Source organism: Elephantulus edwardii, unplaced genomic scaffold (assembly GCF_000299155.1).
Source record: "Elephantulus edwardii isolate Elephantulus edwardi_28Jun2011 unplaced genomic scaffold, EleEdw1.0 scaffold00227, whole genome shotgun sequence".
Lineage (NCBI taxonomy): Eukaryota > Metazoa > Chordata > Mammalia > Macroscelidea > Macroscelididae > Elephantulus > Elephantulus edwardii.
Window position 1 is genome coordinate 147,356 of NW_006399977.1, and position 17,126 is coordinate 164,481.

Sequence of the window (17,126 nt, forward strand, 5' to 3'; positions counted from 1 at the left end):
CCAGCAGCAGTGTCATCTGATTTTAAAGCAGACTGGCACAAAATAAGTTCCAAACTTCAGAATTAAGAAGGAATACGAAAATGTTTCTTCTGTTACTGAGACAGTTCCCCCAACTTATTAGAACAAGTACCTGATCCTTAAATAATAGTCTTTAAATGTGCAATTTGTAATAGTAATAATAATGTGCAATTTTAATAGTAACTGGAAGATAAAAGTGATTGCCTCTGTCTTCAACTTTGAAACCAAGGCAAACAAACAAATAGACTTTTGTAATGGAATGTGCTAAAGGTTATTCATCCAATTTCTGCCATTTCAACAGAATTATCACCTTAGAGAGAACGACCATTTCCATTGGGCACTGGGTGGAATAAAAAAATATAGAAAATACAGCTATTCTCTTTCCCTTTATCTATTTTTACAACTTTCTTCTAATATTAAAGTGATATTACTATGATTTTATAGCAATCCCTTGAAGATTAATTCAAAAGGATGGATGTATAGAATAAGACTAATATATCTTAAGCCTCTAGTAAAATGCTACTAAATGCTTTCACAATTCTTTTAAACCAATGCTATCTGTCCTCATTTTTAACAATGAAAACTTTGACTCCAAGTTAAGTAAACTAAGGTCACAAGCAAGGAAAAGGATGTGCCAGACTGGATTACACATAGTAGGCACAGAATAAATATTTGTTAATAGATGTATTAATTCGTTATCTTATTAGTCCTTGGTCACAGAAAACAAATAAATATCCACAGAAGCCCTGGGGGACGAATCCTTGTTATATGTAGTGGGTCTGTTAGCATTTATGCTATAGTTGATCCTTTAAAATAATAAACTGCTACATTCACTTCCTACCCACCCCCCCTCAACAGGGTATGAATTATAAGGAATAAAATACAAGATATTTGTATAGGTTTTTTTAAAGTATGTTTTATTTTTTTAATTATATACTTAATACAAAACTACTTGCTCTTTTTGGTTTAATGCAAACAATCATACCAAATCACTTTCCTTAGGCTGAAAGTTAAATATTGTTTATCCTCATTTTACAGGTAAAGAATTGAAACTAAAAAAAATTAATTTGCCCATACCCATACTAGAGACACATTCATTGCATTTCTTAGATGATTTTATATTTGAAAGTTATGAGGAGAAAGCAAAGAGTGCCAGCAATCAGCAAATAAATTTCAGAGTGAAAAGTGATGTTTAGAGTGACTCTTATAATACTTTGTTCTGGCTTGGTTTTCTCCAGTTTGCATTTGCCATTGTGATGACTACTAAACCGAGCATATTGAATGTTAAGTTCCAAGAATTGGGTTCCAGTTCTGAACATAGCAATCCCGTACTGTTAATCTAGAATGTCTTGATAATCTGTTTTCTCGTAAATGAAATGGAGATTCAAGTATCTTACATTAAACTCCCAACGTCAGTGCCTGGAACACACGTTTCAACAAATATGTGTTGAACACATAAATGGAATGAGTGCCTCACAGGCTGTCATGAAACAGTGCTTCTAAGTGTCAAGTTCTGAGTTGTTTTGTGTACTGTCCATTTGGAACTGAGTCATAGATGACCCTTCAGCAGATTTTCAGAGGCAGTAAAAAAAAAAAAAAAGAAAATGGTTGCTCATCGTCTACCCCAGAGCAATTTGTGGATTCAAACATCATGCCTTAGGGTTGACAGCACAACTCTTTACTATTAAGCCACCAGAGTTCTCTGAAGTTCTGCTGGTGAATCTCTCCCACGCAATTTGCACCCTCTGAAAACCAACTAGAGAGTCAGATATGTCAGTTCCCACTTCATGGTACATAACAACAACATACATATATTGATACAACAATATTGTCTCTTAAAGTTCAACACTGTAATATAATTTGTCTGTTTATAGTTTATTTGGGCTGATCTTATATGAGTCTTATTATATATTAAGCCATAAATTGTCTGTGGTCTATAAAAAAAATTAATGGGTTAGCAAACCCTTTCTGTGAATGGTTAGCTAGAAAATAAGTTTGCGGTCCATATGATCTCTGTCAAAAAGATTATTGACATAGAAAAGCAGTCAGACATTTTTAAATGAATGAACATAGCTGCATTCCAATAAAACTTTATAAACAGTAGGCTGAGTGCTATCTTCCAACTCCTGATACAGGTAGGGAGCTCTGGGGGCCTAATGACAAGAGCTGTGCTGCAATCCCAAAGGCAAGCAGCTGCCCTGCAGGAGAAGGCTGGACAATCTCCTCCCAGGAGGTTAACTGTCTCTGAAAACCCACCAGAGGGTCAGCCATGGGTCAGTTCCTACTCAATGGTACAAACAACAACCTGCTGCAGGAATGAGGTAACCACCAGAGAATGACATTCCTATATATTGCACATACTCAGTACGAATCCCTAAACTAAAGAAAATTCACTGTATTAGGTATCTTGGAAAGCAGAAAGGAAAAGAAAATGTTGACCTGAGTTGCTTGTGTTCAGTAAGTAGCATACACATTTGAGAAAAAGAGGATTAACGATGTTCTGCAATCCCTGGAGAGTGCCAGTAGTTCCAAATAAAAAGAGTTGTTGCAAGATACTCCCTTGTGGTCTTGGGGGTGGGAGGTTGCATTAACATACAACATTCAAATTTCAGCAATAATGAACTATGACCTATAATATCACACTGATTCCAAACAGGAAAGACACATAAATGATTCTTGTTAGGCTAAACATACCAAGAAACGTCTTTAGTAGGACCTGATTGTAGAGGAGACAGGAGCAGGTAAAAGTGGAGAGATGGAAAAAGCATCTCAGAAAGAGAAACTATAGATCAAGGCAAAGAAAAAGATATATTGGTAAGGTTACAGGTATGCTATTAAATAACAGAAACAACATTAAAGATTTGAATGAGATCTTGCTCGAAGTCATTGAATTTTGTCTCGATTTTTATATTTATTCTTTTGGATCAAGAACTACAGTGTGCTGGAAAGTTCTTAAAAGTTATTGCTAAAGAGAGGACTTGGGGAAATGTGCCTTACCATGCGCTCTTATTCAAAGTGAATTTTATTATGTGACTAGTAGCAGAAGACAAAAAAGAAAGAGGCTAGAAACTGGTGAAGAAATGTTCTGTTGTTGTAATATCATAACCAACCAAAGTTCCATAAGTAAAATTCTATATGAGCCCAGGAACTGCCCACCCAGCAGAAAGCCAAAGCACAAACATTTCCTAGGCTGAGCAAGACTGCGTGACTTTCACGTGTCCTACACATTGACAGATCACATGGGTGCCCCATCCTGGTTGTGGTGTTTACACCAGGCATCATTTATCAAAAGACAGCTAGTTTTAGTGGACGTGTGAAATGTAGTAGCTAAAGCTCATTTTTTTTTTTTTTGCTTTTGTAGAAAAAAAATTATTTTTCCAAATAGGTGGGGAAAAAGCTAACCCGCAAGTTTCCAACTTGGAAAAGCCTCCTGTTTGCCCTGCACTTAGAGTTTTACCCTTTCCCATGAATAGCTATTCTCACTGCTGGAACTTCTCAAATGTCTCCAAGGTCAACACAATACATTGGGATCAGATAGGGGAAAGTTCTTTCCCTTAAAAAAAATGTTAGGGTAAAAGTAGGAAGAGATCTTAAGTCCCAAATTAATCTAAGAATTATTAGTTTAAAAAGAAAATTTTGGTTCCATGGAATTGCCTTGTGAAGTAAGCATTTACCTTTTCCCCCAGTGACCCAAATTGGCCAGAACATTTCTATATACTGCATTCTGACTTTGCTCATTCAAATGATACAATGAAGAACAACTTTATCAGTCACAATTGAAATTGAGGAGGCAAAAGAAAAGCAAAGAAACAAAAACAAGTGGACAATAACAAGCCTTATAATTTTATATGGCAAAGAATTACCTCCAGCATTCTCTGTGGTCCCTTAATTTACCACACACTGCAGCTTTAAAAACCAAAGCAACTCATTACCTGGAATGCTTCAACAAGTAGATTGAAAACACTTTTCCGACTGACATTAATTACAATTAGTAGATTGCTTCGTTTCTTTGAAAACACGAGCCTTTTACTGGCCTTTTACTGGAAGGCTCTGATGGAATTTCTCTTTGATGGGAAACAGAATCAAGTGCTTCAACCGGGCAAGGGCGCCAAGGGGAAGCCTAGTCTCCAATCCGCACAGTGTCTGCAGCTTGCATTCTTGAAGACAGAGTGACATCTAAAGGGATTTTGAAATAGCCAGGGCGGCTAGATGGCAGCCAAGCTGACAAAGTCAAGGGCATGTCATATTTTGGAAAACTGATGAGTTTTCAGGTTTCCTGTGCTTGATTGTCCCAAGTAACCATGAAAAGAGGATCAAATTCCGATTTTAATGACATGCCTCAGGGTGCCCTCAGGACAACTGCCATTTTTATCTTAGATTCTGCAGGTCCTCAGTGAACAAAAGGGGGGAAAATCAGCTTTGAATAGATTCCTTACGCTCTTGTCAAAAGTAATCCAACTCTGAATATCTATATCCCAAAATATCATCACGCGGGGCAGCTTTTATTAACCTGAAGAATTAATAGAGTAGAATATTTAAAATGGGGTTTCAGTTATTGATTCTCCAATTAGATCTTGTGTTCCCTAGGTGCTGTGTATAATAATGGTTTTTTTGCTCCGTCTCCTGCGCGCTGCCTCTCGCTCTCCCCCTTTCTCTCGGTGTCTCTGTGCTTCTCATAAGCATGCATGCTTTGAATACACATGTGATGCATAATGACCAGATCTGGGAGGCGAGGCTGCATTTGTGGATTCTGATTATGCTTTTGAAAAATATCCTCGATCCTAAAATTTCGTCTTTCCCAAGCCCATAATCCCCGCTCCCACTCCTTTAGCACAAAATCATTTTTATTTTGGAGTTGACTTTCACATCCTATGTGGCAGCTTAGCCAGAGAGCAGGGCCTGTGCGCTTGTTAACAGCACCCTGATGTTAACAATGAACTAATTACTTTTACTACTGATGCGCTCTGGGGCATTATTTTCTTTTTGTGCGCTTTCCTACTGAACTATTGTCATTACTCAATCAGAGAACTGAGGAAAGCAAAAAAAGCAGGGGGGTTGGGAGGTTCGGGGTGTGTGTGAAATGAATGCATTTCCCTCCACAGTGCTGAAGCCAGAGTCCCACATCCCAGGTCTTGTTTTTCTTCGCTTTCTTTAATTGCGCCTTCCTTGGGAAGGGGGAATGCCTTCTGATGCGTTTTTTACTTATTTATGAAAAATAGTATGAAATCATGCAAGGCTCCAGGGATACTCGATCACGTTTATAACCATGATGCCCCAGTGAACCGCTTAAGCACGGATCAGCTGCATACCGACAAGTTAACTCTTTCTGCTTCCCAGAAGCTGCGTCAAAGTGGTAAAACAGTTTGTGGTGTGTTCCCTTCTCGATAAAAGTGCCTCTGGAAAGGAGCCGTCTGTGCGCGTCTCCATTTGCACTAGTATTTCTCGTTTTATTGGAGTTGAGGGGCATGGGAGGGTGGGGAGGGGAGCGATGAGAAAGGGCCACATTAGCCCAGAGAAAGCTATGATCAGAGAACATTTACAGTGGGATATCATTTGCAGCAAAAGTGTTATTTTGCCTGAAGATAGAATTTGCTCACACAACCGATTTTCTGTGATTGTTTTTATATAAAACACCCACCCTAGACCCATTCGCACTTCTACCCAATGAACGGTATTTCACTTTCATGTCAAAGCGGTTGGCATTGAAAATTCAGAACAAAAACATGGAACCTGAGGCAGCGAAACAATAAATAATGACGGGACCTTTCAGCTAGTCTTAATAAAGGATATTAAAGCAACATGTAACCTAAGATGTATGTTAATAAAACAAGTGGTGAAAAATTTTAAATACACCACCCTAATAACAGGCACGTATTTTTCATTTCCATTAGTCTTTTGACAATGCTATCTCTCTCTCTTTTTCAACACTTACAAATATAATCCAACTGTAGAAAACGGTAATTATAAAACCACAGTGTGCTTGAATCTAAGGCAGTTTGGGTTGTTATTTTTAAATAAGCACCCTTTCTCATAGGTAACTTTCCATTCAAAGCTATCTCAATTAGAGCAGGAATCAGTTACAGTGTATTCAGAGGCCGCTAAGGTTCCCAGAGCTGCCAGTGCCCACGGTCCGCCTTAGAGGGCTGGAATGTGGATATGAAATCAGCAGGGTAAAGAGTGGAATGTGAAATTTTAGGGCTGGGGGTATTAATGATCAGAATAGACTTCATTAAGGCACAGCAAAAATGTCTAGGACTAGAAGGAAATCGGCTTCATGTTAATGACGCAATGTGGACTTTGTGGCTGACATATTTCAAGAGTGAGGCAGTGATTCTCATTTTGGATCTTTTGTTCTTCCCATAGTTATTGTCGCATGAAGAGTTTTTCGTACAAAAGAGAAACTATGCTGATAGATTAAGTCTTTGTTCCTACTTCTTTACTGAGTCGAGTAATTGCCAACAGGAGAGAGACAGTAGAAGTAGAAGACCGCGGACATCCTTCTCTGTGTTCTCTTCAACACACATTTGCAAGCTTGGTTTAGTCCTTTCCCTGGCTGGTGTAAAATTGGAATCTTAAGAGGCAATATTAGAATTTTAGAATTTTTTTTCTTTCTTTAAAAAAGCCCAAACATTTGGAAGGCAGGGCATAGCATATAAAAGGGCATAATGGCAAGTAATGAAGAATCGTAATAGAATAAATAGATCTGAAAAGGAGTTTAAAAAACTGTAAATACTTACATATCTTTCAATTGCTTTAAATAGAATCATAAAACTAAAATGTGAACCAATGCACAGGTTTATGTAACAAAAGAATAAAAACCCAAAACTTTCCAAATTTAAAATCAAAGAACCATCCAAAGTAAGCTGATTTTGTATTTGTAAGGAAGTTAAAAGCCTATAGTAGCAACATAGTTAAATTAAGGATGTTATAGCACCTTTTTGTTAAAGGAGTAATGCACAAGAACAAGGACATTGGGTAGAATGAAGCTTCTGTCTCCTTCTCAACTGTGATTTTATTTTTTAGCCGGACCTCTGTGAATTTTTTCCTCCTTGTATATGTTAGCATTCTGACTAGAGATCTTTAAAAAAGGGGGTTAGAAAGTAAATGAAGCTTGAACAATGCAAAAATTAAGATAAGTTTTATAAAAAATATTATCTGGGGTGATTATCAGTTTTTGTCTGAATAATTCAGCCTCAAGGTTAATTTATTAAATATTTTATTGATAGCAAAATAATTAAAACCCAAATTGCTCCTATTCCTATACATGATATATAATGTGTGTTTTCCTATGTACTATATATAAGAGGAAGACATTCAACAAGATAGATTGGAACAGTGACTATAGCAATGAGTTCAAATGTGTCAGAGATGATGAAGAGGGCACAGGATAAAACAGGGTTCGGATCTGTTGTTCATAAGGTCACTATGTCATACTTGATGGCACCTAACAACAATATGTACCATATATAATATATATTAAGTAATAATATTTTGTAAACTGTATATATTCTTTTTAATTGTATATAATTCATACAGGCATCTGTGTAGAGTGAAAAATGGAGAGAAAAGCTAAGCAAATATGTAGCCAACTTTAATTTCATGAGCCTTTATATAGTTAATAGGCAGAGTCCTGGCTACTTCTTTCTTGACAGGATAATGTCGTTAATAATGACTGAGGGAGAGCATATGAAAAAAAGGTTTTGAACAGTCTGAGAATGGCTAAGTCCTAACAAACTCAACAATATAAACATTGATCAGTTCCACACCAGCCATTTTCTCCTGTCTATCTCCACAGTAATAGAAAATATGTAATTACAATGTTGGCTTAGCCGAACTGAAACTGTTTTCTGCCCTTTGCTACTGTCTACTCCCACTCCCTGCTGTAAGATCCACACCCTCATTCCAATAACGGCTGGTGTCTTTTTCTAGTTCTAATTTTAACTTGAAAAATCACATCTCAGGGAAGCCCAATATCCTTTTTAAGAGTAAGAACAATCAAAATGATGTATAATATATTCTGTTCCTAGCACAGTGAATCATGGAGGCAACTTCCAAGATATGAAAATGTGTCTGTTAAAGCTGAGTGTCGGTTTTGTCAGAAAAGAAGTATTAAAAATAGCAAGCTGGTTATCTAACTGTGGGAGAGAAACGTCATCAGGAAACAAATGAAGAAAGAAAAAACAACTATGAATTTGTAAAGAAATAGAATTGTTCACGAATAAGTTAAACTCTCACTTCCATAAGTAATCCCAGAGAGTAAACAGTATGTGGTAGCATAGACCATTGAGAATTGGGTCGCAAACCCAAAGGCTGCACCCACACACTGCTCCTAAGGATAGTGATGGGACATTTCCTCCCATTCAATATATAGTTTCCAAAAACAAGCTGGAGGGTCAGCTGTGAGTTGGTTCTGACTGGAGAGCAATGAGTCTGAGAGGTTTAAAAGTTCTCTCTCTCTTCTTTGTCTTTTTTTTACATTTGAGTAACAAGCTTTTGATAAATACTTGCATTTCCTAGCACCAGATCTGACAGCATAGTTCTTAGAGAGCTGCACTGAAAGCCAAAAGGTCACGTGTATGGTGGTTCGAAACCAACAGCTACTCAACTGGACAGAGATGGGCAATCTTCTTCCAATCTTCTTAGAAAAACTGCACACGTCAGCTATGAGTCAGTTCTGGATTAATATCAATGCCTTTGACTTCTCTTAAAGGTCCACTAGTACTTACTATTCTTGTCATGATTACGAAATTGAGGACAAGTATATTTAGTATCAACATGTTTTTGTTGTTGTTATGTGTCGTTGAGTCGACTATGACTCATAGAGACCCTAGGAACCATAGCTCTGAGCTCTACACTCTCTTGAATCAATCTCACTGTCAATCTGGCACACTTGCCTCCATTGCCACAGTCACACTGTCAACCCTTTTCATCCAGGGTCTTCCTTTCCTCCACTCGCCCTCCACCCTTCCAAACATGATGGACTTCTTCAAGGACTGGTCCCTCCTGGCCACATGTCCATAATATGTCAGATGGAGTTTCAAAATCTTTGCCTCCAAAGGGAAACCTGATTTCACCTTCTCCAGAAAAGGCTTGTTTGTTCTCTTGGCAGTCCATGGTATGTTCAATGCCTTTCTCTAACACCACAATTCAAGGGCATTGATTCTTTTGTCACTCTTAATCATTGTCCAACATAGCAAATAATTTAGAATACCATTTCCTGGATTAGGCACACCGTAGTCTCTAGACTGACATTGCTGCTCTTTAGCATTCTAGATAAGTCCCTGACAACAGACTCTCTCAAAACAATTTGTCTTTTGATTTCCTGACTGTGCCAAGAATGCTGATGGTGGTTCTGATCTAAATGAAATTGTTAACAACCTCAGTCTTTTTTACATCTATCGTGATGCTGCCAATTGTATTGGTGGTGAAAATCCTTGTTTTCTTGATGTTGAGATGCAATGCATAGTGAAGACTGTACTCTTTGACCTTCTGCAGCAAATGCTTCAAGTCCTCCTCAGTTTCAGTGAGCAAGGTTCTACAATCTAGATAAGCAGGTTGCTGATGAGTCTCCCTTCAATCCTAATGCCACATTCTTCTTCATAAAGTCCAGCATCCTAAATGATCTCTTTTGCATATAGATTGAAAACGTACATATCTATGACACATTCTTTTCTTGATTTTGAATTATGCAGTGTTCCCTTGCTCTGTTCATATGATTGCTTCTTGATCTAAGTATAGATTTCTCATGAGCACACAAACAGCACACCAAAATATGTGATGACAAAGATGAGACCTATGTTTAATTGTCTCAATTTTCCCAACATCAAATCAATCCTCTTGTTTTTATCTTTCCTTCTTTGAAACCGTCCAACCTCATGTAATATAGCACATTTTTAAAGTATCTGTCAAATGGGGGGGGGACAAACAAAAAAACATTTTCATTAATACCTGTGTAGGAAATAATGTGTAAGAACTGAATTATCAGTTTAGGTTTTTGGGGAAATGCCAAACTGCCTTCCAGAATGGTTGTATCATTTTACAATCCCACCAACAATATATGAGATTTCCAATCTCTCCACATTTTCTCCAACATTTATTTTGTGCTGTCTTGTTAAATGTTGACACTGCTACTGGGGTGAGATGGTGTCTCATTGTGGTTTTGATTTATATCTCTCTGATTGCCAGTGATTTTGAGCATTTTTTCATGTGTCTATTGGCTATCCAATGTCTTCTGTGAAAAGTCTTTCCATGTCTTTTGCCCATTTTGTAAATGGATTATTATTCTTTTTCCAGTGTAGCCTCTGTAGTACTCTATAAACTTTCTTTATGGGAACCGTTTTTGAGATGGCATTGCCAAATGTTTTTCCCAGTCAGTAGGTTTCCCTTTTGCCGTATGGTCTTTTGTCCATTTTTCAATTGTGTTATCAGTCTTTTTCTAGTGGAGACTCTGTTGTTGTTATTGTTAGGTGCCATTTGAGATGTCATTGCCAAACGGTTTTTTCCCAGTCTATGGCCTTTCTTTTCACCCTGTTGGAGAAAGGTTTTGATGCGCACAGGGATTTGATTTTAAGAATGGAAATATGTACACTTGTGTTCATAGCAGCATTATTCATAATAGCAAGAAAATGGAAGCAGCTCACATGCCCATCAGCAAACAAATAGATTTAGAAACCGTGGTACAGCCACACAAGAGAATACTATGGAATATTATGCAGCACTAAGGAACAATAATTTCTTAAAATGCTATAGAACACGGGAGAGTCTAAACAGCATTATGCTGAGTAAAGTAAATTCAATCACATAAGCCAAATACTGCATAAAACCACGAAAAATAGGTTAATTGAGCAAGATAAAAATGGTCAAGAGGGGAAAGGGAAGGAGAGAAGGGGGTCAGAAAAGGAAAAAGGGGTAAATCACTGGGCTAGCAGAGGTTGATGAGTGGAGGGAGTGGTGAAGGAATAGGGTATACTCTATGAGGACTTAAAGGAGTGATAATAGGTATTGATTGATGGCAATCAATTATATAAATACAATGTATATGAATGATTATATAAAACAAAAAGTACATGCACCAAAAAAATAGAATTAAACTATTACAAGGGTTTTGTATTTTTTTTGTTTTTAAAGGAACTTTTATAGTCTCATGTAGCACAAGATAATTTTCTTATAACTCTAAAGCAATATGATTAATGTAATAGTATAGACACCCCCAGGATATTAGAGGAGTATCAAAAGAGGAGAAAGCTCTAGTGGCCCAGAGGTAGGAAACTGTGTTTCCATTGCAGAGGCACACAATTTGAAACCACCAGATGCTCTGCATGTAAAGGATGAGCAATCTCCTCCTGTGCAATTCACTGTGTCTAAAAACCTGCTGGAGGGTCAGCTGTGAGTCAGTTCTAACTTGATGGTACACAACAACACCATCAAAAGAAGAGTATAACACATTGCAGGACATCAAAAAGATTCAGAAAATATTTCCTAGGAAAGATTATTTAAAAAAAAAAAGAATGAAAAAGAAAAGTGGAAGAAGGGCTGCTTCCAGGGTGAGGGATTGTGGCAGGCACACCCAAACCACTTCAAGTTTCAATGATTCATTAGGAGAACTCATTAGACTTAGGGATACATAGTTAGTCTCACAGTAATGATTTATTAAAGTTAAAGGATGTAAATCAAAATTAGCAAAGGGAAATAGCACCCAGGGCAAAGTCCAGGGGAAACCACAAACAAGCTCTCAAGCATCCTTTCTCATTTTTAATTGCATAAGACATGTTAAATTACAACAACAAATTCAACAACATATATGAAATGTTGCCAATCAGGGAAGCCTGTAAAAGACTCAAAGCCTAAGGTGTCTACTGGGGCTAGACATATAGGCACCTCTGCTTCATATGCATCAAATAGACAAGCTCCCAAATGGAAAGTAGCTGTTCAGCATAAACTGTATTGGTCTCGTAAACCACTTAGGTATAGTGAGTAATTCTTTAAAGTCTGGAAATAATGGAAATGCTTCTGAAATCCAGTTTACCAGATGCCAGCCAAAAGTCCACTCAAGAAGAGTTGGCAAAGAATACTGAATATATACCATGGACTGCCAAAACGAATTTGTCACGGGTGAAGTGCATTGAGAATGCTCCTTGAAGGCAAGGATGGCGAGACTTCACCTCACATGGTTTAGGCATGCTTTCAAGAGGGACCAGTCCTTGCGGGATATCATGCTTAGCAAGCTAGAGTATCAGTGAAAAAGAGGAAGAACCCTAAAGATGGATTTACACAGTGGCCACAACAATGGACTCACGCATAGCAGTAGTCGTGGGAATGGTGTGGGATCAGCAGTGGTGTTTTTCTGTTGTACAAAGTGTTGCTATGAATAGGAACCAATTTAATAGCACTTAACAAGACCACCAGTTGTAGGGTTGCTATGCCAATTCTCTTCCACACCAGGGATTAATTTGAATAATCTCAGCAATCATGGAAAAGTTAAAAAAACCGTCATTGTTGTTGTACACCATGAGTTGGAACCAGCTCATAGCCTGATCCTCTAGAGGGTTTTCAGAGGCTGTAAATCCCATAAGGGGAGATTACCCATCTTTCTTCCTCAGAGCAGCTGCAGAATTCAAACCTCCTGCCTTTGAGTTCACAGTGAAACTCAACTACTAGGCCACCAGAATGCTCAAAGATATCATGGATAGAGTTATAGAATTCATTTAAGAATTAAAAGAGGATCATTTAAATATTACTTTAGGACAAGCATTATAAACCATGAAAGTCTTGCATATAGTAACATGAGACAATAGTTGGGTGTTACTAAACAACGTAAATCAGAAAAAGCCCAAGTGTTCATATGTGCTAAATCACAGAAGGCTTTGAATTTGAAGAAATTTATGCTTTACTCATGGATGATGTGAGGAACTAATAAAGATTTTTAAAGAGGAGAGAGATAAGGTCGAGTCATCTGAAAAAATAGAATGCCTTTTGAATGGATAGAAATTTGAAAGGTAAATTGCGCGTCTTCTTCCCTCATGTACAATGCAGTATAATTTGTCAAGGATACACACCTTCTGGTTTTAATCCTAGTTCTGCCACTTGCTAGTTCTATAAACATGTACAAATCCATCAACCTCTTCTGCTTTTATTTCCTCATTTTTTAGAAAGAATTCTATAATTATCATATATTCATGACCTTTTCTATGAGAATTAATGAGATACTATATTTTATCAAGGCAAAGGTATCTTATTACATCAACTACAAAATAATCAGGAAAAAAACCACTGCCAAGACTTGCTTATTGCTTAAAAATTTTATTTTAGCTAGGACTTAAACTTTTCCTCATATACTCTTCTTATACAAACAGAAAAAATATAAATTAAGTGAATCTTTACAAGGAGCTATGAAATGATTATTTTTCTATAGCAGTTGCTTCAAAAATACCAAAGTTTGCTCTTTAGTTTTGTTTTTCTGAATATCTGATATTCTTGGTTTAGTACTGAATCATGATGTAATCATTCATTTTATGATACTTTAACATTTAAAGTTAAAATAGATACCAAAACACATGGCTCAGTTGAAATGATATGGTATGAACAGCCATAGCTAAGTTTGTATACACATAGATAATGATGACTAATGTCAGGACTTCTATCTAGCTAGTGGCAAATGTAAGATATGATAGCTTAGAAGACATATTCCATTTTCAGAGATGTTAAACTGTGAAAAATAAATGTACAACTTAAAACGAATGCCAGATGATAATACAGAGATGGCTTTATTGGAAATGATGAAGCTTACACTTCAGGACCTCTCATTTGCATAGTCTTTTCCAAAACCCTATAAGAAGTTGAAGTTAAAAAAAAAAGAAGCTGAAGTAATACATCATAGGATCACACAGTTTTGGAAAATATGCCTATGCTAGAAAATAAGAAAGATTTAAAATTCATAATCTTAGTCTGACAAATAAAACAAAAATCAATTTAAACTAAAAAGGAATAGAATGTAAAATACAATTAAGAGAAGTAATCAGTTAGTGAGAAAATAAACAATTGTCAAGAAAATAGACAAAAATCTCAAGTTGGTTCTTTTATTTTTTTAAGTTGGTTCTTTTAAAAGGAGCCCCCCCCCAAAAAAAAAAATCAAAAGGACAATTGTTAAATTCCTAGTTGAGATTTATAGACAGGAAAAATTAGAGAAAATAAAATTACTGATATCACTAATGAAAAATGGATCACTTAGAAAGTACTAAATATAGTAAGGGTATAATACACTTAATTCTACGGGAGAAGCATGGACAATCTCCTCCTGTGTGTTTAACTGCCCTGAAAAACCACTTGAGGGTCATCTAGGGGTAGGTCCCGACTCAACAGTACACAACAAAAAACACTTAATTCTATGGAATGAATGTGTATTATTATTAATTTTGTATTTATTCTTATTAATTATTAACTATATATTATTTAATGTGGTGTGTATGTGTTGCACTGTTATCTGAGAGGGTAGTGATTGGAATCCACAAAACCTCCAGCTTTCCAAGCATAAAGTCTTCTAAGGAATAGTTTCTTCTAGCAACATGAACAAATTATGTGAGATAAAGCTTTGTCATCTTTACCTCCAAGGAGCACTCTGGCTGAACTTTTTCCAAGATCTAGCTGTTTGTTCTTTAGGTATTCCCTGAGATATTCAGTACTCTTCTCCAATACTATAACTCTAAGGCATCAGTTCTTCTTTTGTCATCCTTATTCATTGTCCATATCTTTGATGCATAATAGCAAGTGGTGAAAAGACTATGGCCTGACTCAGGTACACCTTAAAATTAAAATTGATATCATTGCTCCTCAAGAATTTGGAAAGATTCTTGAGTGCAAATATTCCCAGTATAATATGTCTCCTAATTTCCTGATTGCTGGTACCCATAATGTTGATTGTATGTTCAAGTGAGATGAAGTTGTTGACAGTCCCAATATTTTCTCTACCAATTACTATGTTGTTTATCAGTTCAGGGGTGAGAATTTTTGTTTTCTTGACACTGAGATGTAATCCATATTGAAGACTAGGCTGTACTCTTTGATATTCTGAAGCAACTGCTTCAAGTCTTTCTCACATTCAGCACACAAAACTGTCATCTGCATAATGTAGATTGTTGATAAGTCTTCCTCTGAGCCTGATGCCACATTCTTCTTCATAAAGTCCAGCTTCTCAAATAATATTCTCAGTATACAGATTAAAGGATAAAACCTTGATGCACACCTTTCTTAATCTTAAACCTGTAGTGTTCCTTTGCTCTGTTTGTTCACACATATATAATAGCCTCTTGGTCTAGGCATAGGATTCAAATGATCATGAGAAGATATTTTAAAAATTTTTTTTTTGGTAAGTAAACCAGCACAAAATAAAAATTTTATTTAAAACCTAAAAAGAAGAACGTGGCATCATGATGGGTAAAAGGTCAACAACAACTTACATTACTCAGATGACACAACTTGGTTTCCAGAAAATGAAGAAGATTGCAGATTAGTTGAGGATAAAAATGTATAGTCTCATTTATGGTAAACTAATTTGAACTCTAGGTGTCATTTGCATTGATTACCTCTCTGACTTGGCAGGAGAATGTCATTCTTCTATAATCTGGTGAATAACCACATAGCTGTATGCATGTGATAGACAGATGCTAACAAATATGATGACTTATTATTTATGGCCTTGTTTGATTCTTTCCTAGAGAGGTGAGATTTGACACAGAGTTAATCAAGAAAAAGCTAAAGATGTCATAGATAGTTACTGATATCATCCTGCCATCATTGCTATTGTAGTTAGTTACCTATTGTAGTACTGTTGTAGTTACGTGAATTGACTATTAACTCACAGCCATCCTATGAACAATGGAAATGAACCTTGTCCTGGCCTATGCTATCTTTACTATCTCTGATATATTTGAGCCCATTGGTAGAGTCATTGTGTCATTCCATCTTGATGACTGTCTTCTCTTTTTCTGACATTCCACCTTTCCCAGAATGATATTTTACCAGAAGATTGGCCCCTCGTTACAACATGTTCAAAGTATACGAGATGAATTTTTACCGTCCTTGTCTCTAAGGAGAACCATAGTTGTAACTCCTCCAAGAGAGATTTGTTTATTCTTTTGGCAGTATATTCTGTACTCCTCTGCAATACCACAGTTCAAAAGTATCAGTTCTCTTTCTGTCAGATGTATTCCTTATCCAATTTTCAGACGCATATTATAACATCATAGATAGTCTAACAATATCATATAGTACTAATTGTAATTTATTTAAGAAAGAACTTCTATAGCAGTGAAAATGTTCTCTCTCTCTCTCTGTGTGTGTGTGTGTGTGGTATGTACAAGGCTATAAAGTATTGAAAAATCCATAAAATGAGTAATTAAGATGTATGCATTTCACAATATGCAAAAATGAAGCAGGTCTGGGCAGGGAGAAAAGTGCTACAATGAATGAATGGAAATCCAAAATCTCTGTAAATGTTCATTAAAATTATTAAAATAAAATTTAAAAAAGAAATTAAAAAGTACATTAATAAACACAGTGTAAACAAATTATTTTATGAAAACCAATAAAAACTTTTTTTAAAAAAAACCCACAAAACCAAACCATAGTGTCAGCTCTGAGTTGATTCTAACCTGATGACACACACCAGCAAGACATAGATTAGTCAGGATGATTCCTCTTTTATTTTTTTTCAATATAAAATTTTCATTTTATATTCATTTACTTGCAAAGTTCGTATACATTGTTTTTCACACCAGATCTTTCCTATTTCCTTTACTCACCCCTCCCTCCATCCATCAGATTGTGTAACTCCATGACTAACCACCCCTCACCCCTCATCCCACCCATCCTCACCCTTCTTTTCCCCTTGATCCCCCCTTAAATTCTCATACACATTCTACAATAATAGTCTTATACAGTATTTGTCCTTACGGGGCTGAGTTAGTTCACTTAGCATAATGCTCTCCAGTCCCTCCCAAGTTAGGTAGCGATTTTCAAAATCATTGCTCCTACATACTGCATAGTATTCTATAATAGGAATCTACTATAATATCTCAACCCATTCAATTGTGTTTTGACATTTGGGCTGTTTC